The 12,954-nt window shown below is 38.8% G+C and overlaps 1 protein-coding gene and 1 long non-coding RNA gene across 3 annotated transcripts in view; one reads left to right on the top strand and one right to left on the bottom strand.

Annotated features, from left to right (window-relative positions):
- LOC127701625 (terminal uridylyltransferase 4-like) overlaps positions 1-12,954 on the top strand; it is a 697,935-nt gene that overhangs the window by 126,315 nt on the left and 558,666 nt on the right. The window lies entirely within an intron of this gene.
- LOC127703730 (uncharacterized) lies at positions 8,870-11,120 on the bottom strand. The gene is made up of 2 exons (XR_007983017.1): positions 10,950-11,120; positions 8,870-10,062 (listed from the first exon to the last, which is right to left on the bottom strand). It is a non-coding gene; the product is annotated as an uncharacterized LOC127703730 (long non-coding RNA).

Here is a 12,954-nt window from a genome sequence, read left to right on the forward strand (position 1 = left end):
AAAATGTTAAAAACAGGGGAGGTTGGCCTATTCCATGGCTTCTAGAGAAAAATAATGAGGGGTGTCACGGGGTATGACTATATATGTCTTGTAGAGGAGAAACAGGCGCATCTTTTGCGCAAGGTATTGAAGGGCGCTATGTTCAAAAATCTGAAACTAAAGCTCAAAATTTGAAAAAAAAATGTTAAAAACAGGGGGGTTGGCCTATTCCATGGCTTCTAGAGAACAATAATGAGGGGTGTCACGGAGTATGACTATATAGGTCTTGTAGAGGAGAAACAGGCGCATCTTTTGTGCAAGGTATCGAAGGGCGCTATGTTCAAAAATCTGAAACTAGAGCTCAAAATTTGAAAACAAATTGTTAAAAACAGGGGGTTGGCCTATCCCATGGCTTTTAGAGAAAAATAATGAGGGGTGTCACGGGGTATGATTATATAGGTCTTGTAGAGAAGAAACAGGCGCATCTTTTGCGCAAGGTATTGAAGGGCGCTATGTTCAAAAATCTGAAACTAGAGCTCAAAATTTGAAAAAAAATGTTAAAAACAGTGGGGTTGGCCTATCCCATGGCTTCTAGAGAAAAAAAATGAGGAGTGTCACGGGGTATGACTATATAGGTCTTGTAGAGGAGAAACAGTCGCATCTTTTGCGCAAGGTATCGAAGGGCGCTATGTTAAAAAATCTGAAACTAGAGCTAAAAATTTGAAAAAAAATGTTTAAAACAGGGGAGGTTGGCCTATTCCATGGCTTCTAGAGAAAAATAATGAGGGGTGTCACGGGGTATGACTATATAGGTCTTGTAGAGGAGAAACAGGTTCATCTTTTGCGCAAGGTATCGAAGGGGGCTATGTTCAAAAATCTGAAACTAGAGCTCAAAATTTGAAAAAAAAATGTTAAAAACAGGGGGGTTGGCCTATTCCATGGCTTCTAGAGAAAAATAATGAGGGCTGTCACAGGGTATGACTATATAGGTCTTGTAGATGAGAAACAGGCGCATCTTTTGCTCAAGGTATCGAAGGGCGCTTTGTTCAAAAATCTGAAACTAGAGCTCAAAATTTGGAAAAAAAAGTTAAAAAAACAGGGGGTTGGCCTATTCCATCGCTTCTAGAGAAAAATAATGAGGGGTGTCACGGGGTATGACTATATAGGTCTTGTAGAGGAGAAACAGGCTCATCTTTGAAGTAAATGACTGGGTAGGTTGAACGTTGACGGTTAGGTAGATGTTTCGCAAACTCCAATGCTGAGATTTGGGTACTCCTGTGTACGATGTCCGAGGGTAGCATGTTTATCTGCATCGATAGGTAATGTATCTGCACATTAGGAGATTGAGGAGGCAGTGCAGATAGTGATAAGACTACAAGGAGGTCTACAGTCGACTTGGTTGACTAAGAAGCAGTTTTTTTTCTCTTGCCCTTTTAAGACTCGTTTAGATCACGACTAAACCTTGTTTGTCAAGTAGTTATTGTAAGTTACTAGATTTGATGGTATGCTTTTCATCCTGGAACTTCATGTGAAGTGTTTAATGCTGCTTGGAAAAGGCAATAATTAGTATAACAAACGTCATTTTATGTAAAGCGTTTGCAAAAACTCCCTTAAGCGTTTGAAAGCGTTTTAGAAAACAGCATCTAGTGTTTAATACCGTAGAAAAAATTAGCGTTTGATGGTGACAAAGCCGTAAGGCTCAGACCAGCATGAAGATTTGACCACCTTGAAGGCTAGGGCCGAACGATGAATGTGTCTGGAAACTCTGGTTGTATTGTTGAAAGAGATCTTGACAAAGTTGGATCGTCTTGCGCGAGAGTTTCAAGCAGTTTTGACAGAGATAGAATCAATCAGCGTTGTTGAGTCCTACTCGGACGTAGAAGTCTTCGCACTATTTTGCTTACTCAGCACCAATTCATCAAAAACCACCAAGATCTTACTGTTTGTTTCAATTCCCGATGGTCTGTTCGAAGACGAACAATGACATTGATGAGTGATGTGGGACAGTTACCTATATCGGATATCAGCTCGCTTATGTCATTTGTAAGAACCTCTTCCCCAGTGCGTTTTGCAGTAGTAGATAGATAGGTTGATGAAGAGATTTCCCAAACTATCGTAACATAAACACCTGACCGGATGAGTACATTTTTGAGCAGCGTCGGCTTATAACGGCTTACGGCAGTCTGAAGTGTAAGTAGAATACAAAGACAAACAGCCGCTTCCAATTTACGACTAGCAAGGGGCGACGACGGAGGGGTGGATCGAGGATATTCCACTTTATGAGTACAACCAGTGGATGTTTCATGGACAAACTAAAAAAAACCCGCCCCGATCGTTTGTTGCACAACTTCACGGGACCTGGTACTAAGCTGAAAAAACGATTACATACAGTAAGAACCCCAAACACCTTGGTCCATGAGTCGCTCAAGCTGTGTATCGTCATGATCTCTTCTTTTTGTACACTTCTTTGGTCCAACGGAAGGTGTGTATTCCTTATCAAATGTACCTAAATTCTTTGTGATTCGAACCTTGTCACCCACGTGGAACCAAGCCGTGTAAATGAGCTGTCGATGCTCAACATAAGAATACAACAACTCGCAACTATGTGAGTGACAGGAACATGCATTGTTAACTTTGCACTATATAAAATCCAACAATGAGAAAGAAGATGGAACGCGACACCGTTTGACACCTCATATTCACCAAAGTTCAATCGGTCTGGGCGACTCAATAGAAAACTTCATTGGACGGATAAAACATTTCGACGTAAATTCGAGAAACGATGCCTGAGCGCTGTTCGTTTAGGTGAAACTTTGATTACAGTTCTATCTCAACAGAACAAAGAATTCACGTTTATTCTTAGCATCATCAATGTTTTCCTTGCCAAATACGACTGCTTAGTGCCGCCCAAGACCATGAAGGTGTGACGATCAAGGTTGCTTTTTATACCGTATTTAAGTCAAGCATTTTCATAAAACTATGGACGGAAAAGGTTACCGAATTCCACAACAAAGAGATCAAAGTGCTATGCCTAAAACACGACGTTGATCCCGCCAAAATGGAGGAAAGACGAGTTTTCTCGACCATTGGGACCACACCATGATGGGAAGATGATCAAATACTTTAAAGCCAAATCTACGCGCATATGCGCGATTGGTACTTTAGATGATATCGGTCACCAACAAAATCACCACCAAACAGAGATCGACTTAAGACCTGTGGCCGCAAGTCATAAGAAATATGAAAGAAAATAAGGTATACTGTAACTTGTATGCAGACATCAACAGGGTCGGTTCCGCGTGTTTACCAATTCCCACAATTTCAACGATGAGGAAATACAGGGTTCACGAACTTCTGAATACCTCGTACCGCATCGATAAGGTAGCACTCGCACCAGCAAAGAAGAGAGGGATATGATTAATATAAGTTACAATAACTTGTTTCCATATCCACTGGATAAAATGTAAATGTAAAGGTTACTAGTAACCAATGGGTTTAATGGTTTTCTCTGATATAGCAGGGTTACTAGTATAAAACTATGCTGCATTTTATTGTACAAGAGGTGTCGACGTGAATCAATTGGCGTGCGAGTTCTATTGAGAGGAGTCGCTTGCGGGTACACTATTGCCTGTAGGTGAAATCATGATATGTATGGGTGTATCAGAGGGAGTAACATGACTAGCTTGAAAAACGGTAGTATTGACAGGTAAATTATGACTAGTTGATTGTGAGGATTGAATGAGTTTTTAATTTGACGGATTTTTTAATCTAAACGAACATGTACTGATCTGTTTGCTGAATTTCTTCCACCACGTCTTCATCCGAGCAAGTTTCTACAATTTTATCATTAAGACCTTTCTGAATATCACTTTTCTGTGACACGGAATCTAAAATAGCTGTGACTTCCTCTATTTCTATATCGAAACTATCTCTGCAGTTATGTCTCTAAAATTCTTCCAAAGTCTTGTAAGTGCTCGTTTGTGTCCGGAACGAATGGCTTTCAGCTTTGTATCCATTTTCCCTTCTTAAGATAGAAATAAAAGACTTCTTGAATATGTGATAGATGTACTAGTCATAGTAACATGTCAAAGTGACGTGACATTACAGTAAGTGCGGCACATAGTAAACGTCATGTGTGTGGTATTAACGAGAGGTATGATTATGATGCAACGTATTACCCTCAATTTTTAAGGTTTCGATATCTACTCTAGTTTATTTTAACACATCTCACTCCGTCAATCTAGTGAATTTCTCTTTCTTGTTCTTCCTATTTCTTTGCATACCAAACATTCATCACCTTGTCCTCTGTCATTTTATTTTCGTGAAGTTAACTAATCAAATGATTCTGCATGTTTGAGTTTGTGGTCACACTTGTCCAGCTTGTCCATTATTTTTTCTCATTTTCTTTGATTGCTGCATCATATTCTATCTTCATTCATTCTATATCCGTTTAAATCTGGTCGCACTAGGTTTCATACGTGCTTTCTTTTACTTTTTTAATGACCCACCATTTCATTACAGCATCTGAACTGGCCCTCGGAGCTTTCAGAATGGTGATATGGTTGTCGTTCATGTTCCAGTATTTGAAGAAACTACCCATGATCATCCTTCTTTATCAATGGCCCTTTGTGCTGTTCCATCCCCTGAAAAGTGCTATTCGGAGATGGGCGAGCGTTTCCGATGGATTTGGGCTCTTTCTGATGGGTCGTCCAAATTCGTCCCAAAGATGTTCCATTGGCTATAATCTGGAGACATTGCTGGCCACGGCAACACACGAATGTGATTATTCTCCAAAAATCATTGAAATGTGTGCCACGTGACAACGGGCGTTGTCCTGCTGAAACACGTGGTTAAAACGATGCCTTCGGAGAAACGGGAGAACGAGTGGAGCCAGAATTTCGTTCCTATACCTTTTTGCATTCAGGTTACCTTCAATAATTGTCAGATCGGTGCGTTCCTGGTAGGTTATGCCGTCCCATACCATTATTCCGCCACCCTCAAACCGATCCGTTTCCTGTACGCACGCATCAGAAAATCATGCATTGAACCTCCGGTAGACCCTGGCTTTGCCGTCGCTAAATGTCAAGTTGAATTTCGATTCATCGGTAAAAAGGACTTGTCTCCATGTAAGCCTATTCCATCGAATCCGTACCCGAGTCCATGCAAGTCGCGACATCCTGTGACGCTGCGAAAAGATATGTCCCTTTAACGGACGACGAGCTCTTAGGCCAACTTGATGCAGTTGGTTAGAAACTGTTTGGAAATATAGCCTGTTGTTGTTTCTTCCATGAGTTTGACATGCTGTTTGTGACACGTTTACAAATCGATTCCGGAGATGAATAATGCGGATGTGCCTCTCTTGACGTAACTTCGTTTTACGTTGCCTGCAATCTCGGGGACGATTATTTGTCGTGCCAGTATCTCTAAGACGAGTCTTAAGCCTTTCAATAGTTATTCTAGAGACATTGGGATGATTTGCAACCTGTATAAGAGTCATTTTTGCTGCCAACATCCCAATAGCTCGTTCTCTCTCATTATGACGTAGACGTGGCATTGACTTACGTGTAACTTTTTCAATTTTTTAATGCGACCTTTTGTTAACAATATAGCGCTCGACACATCTAATGATCAAAAGGACAACTCAATTCCAGTTCTATACAGGTAAATGTTTAAAAAAAAGCTTATTTGTTTGAAATCAGAAAATGACGTAACGTCGTCTTCGAATTTTTAACAAAATAGTAAATCATTCACGTCACTAGTTGTAATCTTGAAAATATTATTAATTAGTTTATGTAATTTCTTTAAATAAAAACCAGGGTAACGTTTCTTTTTTTGCCTAGTATACATTTATTTATATCAGACAATGCCCGCACGTGGATGTGGCGATTGGATTGTCATTGTCATTGATAAAGTTAACTGGTCTGTATGTAGTTTTACTATCATATCTTTTTAACAACGCATTACTCTTTGCCGATTTTGTTTTATTCTAGTACAAAACCTCTGATATTAATAAACTGTTGAAAATAATACAAAGTAGACTGTCTATTAAGTCTGAAATAGTATATAGAACTTTAGGTTGTATACCAGATGGCCTTCGCACTAAAGTTCTTTCATCTTCATCGTTTTCTTTTTGAAATACCCTTGAAAAAAATTCAGCCAGTATTCAGCTTTCTCTTTATCAGTACTTACATTATACATTTTGCAATCTCTTTTATGATGTAATTCGGATGGGGGAATTTGGATTTTCATTTCGACTTCATATGACAAGAAATTCTTCTTTGCTGACTCTGATATGTCTTTTACACGGTTTTCACGTTCTTGTCTGACATTTGAGTTGGCTTTGTTCCTCACTAAATTTTAGTTCCTTTCGAAATAATTAAAGATAGCACCTCTTGAAGCCTTGCGCAAACTATGCGCCTGTGTGCCCTCTACAAGACCTTTTTAGTCTTACCCCGCGACATCCCTCATTATTTTTTCCAGAGGCCATGTAATAGGCGAATTCCCGTTGTTTTTCCAAATCAATTTCAAATCCCGAGCCCTAGTTTTAGTTTTTGGACAAAGCGCAACTCGAAACCTTGCGCAAACCATGCGCATGTTTCTCCTCTACAAGACCTATATAGCTATACCCGTGAAACTCCACACTATTTGTTTCTCTAGAAGCCATTGAATAGGTGTAATACCACCAACGCATGGTACGTTACATCCTGTTGCATACGAAAATAGGTCGAAAAAAATATTCCCTTGAATTTGACAGTTGTAGGTAATTAATCCATCATTTTATTGCAGTAAAACATTTCTGGGTCATAAACATATTCATGTATCTTGGGTATTCCAAAACATCATTTTTTTTATTTGGAGTTTCTATTGAATATTTTGGAAACTTGAGGTTACATGGTTACTAAAGCTTGTACACAGGTTAAATAAGGGGGGACATTTGATTGGTTAACTGACAGTTATGGTTATTTTCTTATATGCAATGAAATTTTATGTGAATTTTTTTCTATAGTACTGGACAGGATTAAACTTTACTCATGCCAGGTATTTTTCAATTTGAAACAAAGATAAATTCTGCACAATTTTTTTGAAAAGTGCAAATTTTAAAAAGACTAATAGGGGAAATTCAATGGTGGTATTACACCTAATATGGGGTGCTGTACATGCACCTTTGACCTTGTGAGTACTCTCATGTGTTAAAATTTCTTGCTATTCAAGTGAAATATTATAAACAATGAAATATTCTGAGTGGATTGAGTCTCCAAAACACATTTTATGAGAACATTTCCTTGAAATAGGACTCTACCATGAATATTAGTTAACAGAACAAGCCATACTTCACGGTGTTTTGGGGAGCTTTTTATCCTTATTTCTTATATTCTGCCATAATAGAAAGTTTTCTCTCAGAAATATTTTAATTAATATATATAGTTATAAGTAAATCTAATTATTTTTTAAAGCAGTACCAACAAATTATTCACTAATAGAGAAGCTTTTTATGTCCCTCTTTGGAACGCAGCGTAAATTTAAGTTTTACGTAAGGACTTATTAAAACCTCCAGTAAACTTTTATATGGATTGTTCATTCTGCTTGAATACTTCAATCACTCAATGTAATTTATTATAACATTTCTATCATAAATGAGTGAAAGTTACTTCATTATTTTTATTTATTGGCCTGAAAAGTTGAAATTTTGAGGAAATGACATGTATAAATGGACCAAAAGAGACCTTATAAAGAAGACAAAGGGGTCCATTAGTGGTATTTGTCATCCTAAAGTCATCTTTTGTATCATATTCAACTGTTTGTAGGCAGATGAGATAAATATTTGATCATTATTGGTCCACACTATATTCTATCATGATGCGGCTTGGTTTGGATTTTTCGAAGAAATGTTGCACGAATCGCTGAAGATGTCGTCGTACATTATACTAGATTTTTCTCAAACTATTGAACTGATTATGACAAAACATGACAGGAATGCTTGAAAAAAACAGTATTACAAAGGAAAAAGGTCCCTTTCAGTTTATTAAATAAAAATGTCTTCTTCAGGTGTAATACCAACAATCATGGCACGTCACATCCGGTTGCATACGAAAATAGGTCAAAACAAATATTCCCTTGAATTTGACAGTTGTAGGTAATTAATCCATCATTTTATTGCAGTAAAACATTTCTGGGTCATAAACATATTCATGTATCTTGAGTATTTCAAAGCATCATTTTTTTTATTTGGGGTTTCTATAGAATATTTTGGAAACTTGAGGTTACATGGTTACTAAAGCTTGTACACAGGTTAAATAAGGTGGGGGGGGGGGGCATTTGATTGGTTAACTGACAGTTATGGTTATTTTTTTTATATGCAATGAAATTTTATGTTAACTTTTTAATTTGAAACAAAGATAAAATCTCCACAATTTTTTGAAAACTGCAAATTTAAAAAAAATGATAGGGGAAAATCAATGGAGGTATAACACCAATAGGCCAACCCCCTCTGTTTTTTTTCCATTTTTTTTTTCAAATTTTAAGCTCTAGTTTCAGATTTTTTAACATAGCGCCCGTCGATACCTTGCGCAAAAGATGCGCCTGTTTCTCCTCTACAAGACCTATATAGTCATACCCCGTGACACCCCTCATTATTTTTCTCTAGAAGCCATGGGATAGGCCAACCCCCCTGTTTTTAACAATTTGTTTTCAAATTTTGAGCTCTAGTTTCAGATTTTTGAACATAGCGCCCTTCGATACCTTGCGCAAAAGATGCAACTGTTTCTCCTCTACAAGACCTATATAGTCATACCCCGTGACACCCCTCATTATTTTTCTCGAGAAGCCATGGAATAGGCCAACCTCCCCTGTTTTTAACATTTTTTTTCAAATTTTGAGCTCTAGTTTCAGATTTTTGAACATAGCGCCCTTCGATACCTTGCGCAAAAGATGCGACTGTTTCTCCTCTACAAGACCTATATAGTCATACCCCGTGACACCCCTCATTATTTTTCTCTAGAAGCCATGGGATAGGCCAACCCCCCTGTTTTTAACAATTTGTTTTCAAATTTTGAGCTCTAGTTTCAGATTTTTGAACATAGCGCCCTTCGATACCTTGCGCAAAAGATGCGACTGTTTCTCCTCTACAAGACCTATATAGTCATACCCCGTGACACCCCTCATTCTTTTTCTCTAGAAGCCATGGAATAGGCCAACCTCCCCTGTTTTTAACAATTTGTTTTCAAATTTTGAGCTCTAGTTTCAGATTTTTGAACATAGCGCCCTTCGATACCTTGCGCAAAAGATGCTATTGTTTCTCCTCTACAAGACCTATATAGTCATACCCCCTGACACCCCTCATTATTTTTCTCTAGAAGCTATGGGATAGGCCAACCCCCCTGTTTTTAACAATTTGTTTTCAAAATTTGAGCTCTAGTTTCAGATTTTTGAACATAGCGCCCTTCGATACCTTGCGCAAAAGATGCGCCTGTTTCTCCTCTACAAGACCTATATAGTCATACCCCGTGACATCCCTCATTATTTTTCTCTAGAAGCCATGGAATAGGCCAACCTCCCCTGTTTTTAACAATTTTTTTTCAAATTTTGAGCTCTAGTTTCAGATTTTTGAAAATAGCGCCCTTCGATACCTTGCGCAAAAGATGCGACTGTTTCTCCTCTACAAGACCTATATAGTCATACCCCGTGACACCCCTCATTTTTTTTTCTCTAGAAGCCATGGGATAGGCCAACCCCCCTGTTTTTAACAATTTTTTTTCAAATTTTGAGCTCTAGTTTCAGATTTTTGAACATAGCGCCCTTCGATACCTTGGGCAAAAGATGCGACTGTTTCTCCTCTGCAAGACCTATATAGTCATACCCCGTGACACCCCTCATTAATTTTCTCTAGAAGCCATGGGATAGGCCAACCCCCCTGTTATTAACAATTTGTTTTCAAATTTTGAGCTCTAGTTTCAGATTTTTGAACATAGCGCCCTTCGATACCTTGCGCAAAAGATGCGCCTGTTTCTCCTCTACAAGACCTATATAGTCATACCCCGTGACACCCCTCATTATTTTTCTCTAGAAGCCATGGTATAGGCCAACCTCCCCTGTTTTTAACAATTTTTTTTTCAAATTTTGAGCTCTAGTTTCAGATTTTTGAACATAGCGCCCTTCGATACCTTGCGCAAAAGATGCGACTGTTTCTCCTCTACAAGACCTATATAGTCATACCCCGTGACACCCCTCATTATTTTTCTCTAGAAGACATGGGATAGGCCAACCCCCCTGTTTTTAACATTTTTTTTTCAAATTTTGAGCTCTAGTTTCAGATTTTTTAACATAGCGCCCTTCGATACCTTGCGCAAAAGATGCAACTGTTTCTCCTCTACAAGACCTATATAGTCATACCCCGTGACACCCCTCATTATTTTTCTCTAGAAGCCATGGGATAGGCCAACCCCCCTGTTTTTAACAATTTTTTTTCAAATTTTGAGCTCTAGTTTCAGTTTTTTGAACATAGCGCCCTTCGATACCTTGCACAAAAGATGCGACTGTTTCTCATCTGCAAGACCTATATAGTCATACCCGTGACACCCCTCATTATTTTTCTCTAGAAGCCATGGAATAGGCCAACCTCCCAGTTATTAACAATTTTTTTTCAAATTTTGAGCTCTAGTTTCAGATTTTTGAACGTAGCGCCCTTCGATACCTTGCGCAAAAGATGCGACTGTTTCTCCTCTACAAGACCTATATAGTCATACCCCGTGACACCCCTCATTATTTTTCTCTAGAAGCCATGGTATAGGCCAACCTCCCCTGTTTTTAACAATTTTTTTTCAAATTTTGAGCTCTAGTTTCAGATTTTTGAACATAGCGCCCTTCGATACCTTGCGCAAAAGATGCGACTGTTTCTCCTCTACAAGACCTATATAGTCATACCCCGTGACACCCCTCATTATTTTTCTCTATAAGACATGGGATAGGCCAACCCCCCTGTTTTTAACATTTTTTTTTCAAATTTTGAGCTCTAGTTTCAGATTTTTTAACATAGCGCCCTTCGATACCTTGCGCAAAAGATGCAACTGTTTCTCCTCTACAAGACCTATATAGTCATACCCCGTGACACCCCTCATTATTTTTCTCTAGAAGCCATGGGATAGGCCAACCCCCCTGTTTTTAACAATTTTTTTTCAAATTTTGAGCTCTAGTTTCAGTTTTTTGAACATAGTGCCCTTCGATACCTTGCGCAAAAGATGCGACTGTTTCTCATCTGCAAGACCTATATAGTCATACCCGTGACACCCCTCATTATTTTTCTCTAGAATCCATGGAATAGGCCAACCCCCCAGTTATTAACAATTTGTTTTCAAATTTTGAGCTCTAGTTTCAGATTTTTGAACATAGCGCCCTTCGATACCTTGCGCAAAAGATGCGCCTGTTTCTCCTCTACAAGACCTATATAGTCATACCCCGTGACACCCCTCATAATTTTTCTCTAGAAGCCATGGAATAGGCCAACCTCCCCTGTTTTTAACAATTTTTTTTCAAATTTTGAGCTCTAGTTTCAGATTTTTGAACGTAGCGCCCTTCGATACCTTGCGCAAAAGATGCGACTGTTTCTCCTCTACAAGACCTATATAGTCATAACCCGTGACACCCCTCATTTTTTTTCTCTAGAAGCCATGGAATAGGCCAACCTCCCCTGTTTTTAACAATTTGTTTTCAAATTTTGAGCTCTAGTTTCAGATTTTTGAACATAGCGCCCTCCGATACCTTGCGCAAAAGATGCGACTGTTTCTCCTCTACAAGACCTGTATAGTCATACCCCGTGACGTCCCTCATTTTTTTTTCTAGAAGCCATGGAATAGGCCACCTCCCCTGTTTTTAACAATTTGTTTTCAAATTTTGAGCTCTAGTTTCAGATTTTTGAACATAGCGCCCTTCGATACCTTGCGCAAAAGATGCGACTGTTTCTCCTCTACAAGACCTATATAGTCATACCCCGTGACCTCCCTCATTTTTTTTCTCTAGAAGCCATGGGATAGGCCAATCCCCCTGTTTTTAACATTTTTTTCTTCAAATTTTGAGCTCTAGTTTCAGATTTTTTAACATAGCGCCCTTCGATACCTTGCGCAAAAGATGCGACTGTTTCTCCTCTACAAGACCTATATAGTCATAACCCGTGACACCCCTCATTATTTTTCTCTAGAAGCCATGGGATAGGCCAACCCCCCTGTTTTTAACAATTTTTTTTCAAATTTTGAGCTCTAGTTTCAGATTTTTAAACATAACGCCCTTCGATACCTTGCGCAAAAGATGCGACTGTTTCTCCTCTGCAAGACCTATATAGTCATACCCCGTGACACCCCTCATTATTTTTCTCTAGAAGCCATGGGATAGGCCAACCCCCCTGTTATTAACAATTTGTTTTCAAATTTTGAGCTCTAGTTTCAGATTTTTGAACATAGCGCCCTTCGATACCTTGCGCAAAAGATGCGCCTGTTTCTCCTCTACAAGACCTATATAGTCATACCCCGTGACACCCCTCATTATTTTTCTCTAAAAGCCATGGAATAGGCCAACCTCCCCTGTTTTTAACAATTTTTTTTCAAATTTTGAGCTCTAGTTTCAGATTTTTGAACATAGCACCCTTCGATACCTTGCGCAAAAGATGCGACTGTTTCTCCTCTACAAGACCTATATAGTCATACCCCGTGACACCCCTCATTATTTTTCTCTAGAAGCCATGGGATAGGCCAACCCCATGTTTTTAACATTTTTTTTTCAAATTTTGAGCTTTAGTTTCGGATTTTTTAACATAGCGCCCTTCGATACCTTGCGCAAAAGATGCGACTGTTTCTCCTATACAAGACCTATATAGTCATACCCTGGACACCCCTCATTTTTTTTCTCTAGAAGCCATGGGATAGGCCAACCCCCCTGTTTTTAACAATTTTTTTTCAAATTTTGAGCTCTAGTTTCAGATTTTTGAAC

The sequence above is a fragment of the Mytilus californianus genome, unplaced genomic scaffold (assembly GCF_021869535.1).
Source record: "Mytilus californianus isolate M0D057914Y unplaced genomic scaffold, xbMytCali1.0.p SCAF_1, whole genome shotgun sequence".
NCBI classification, from domain to species: domain Eukaryota; kingdom Metazoa; phylum Mollusca; class Bivalvia; order Mytilida; family Mytilidae; genus Mytilus; species Mytilus californianus.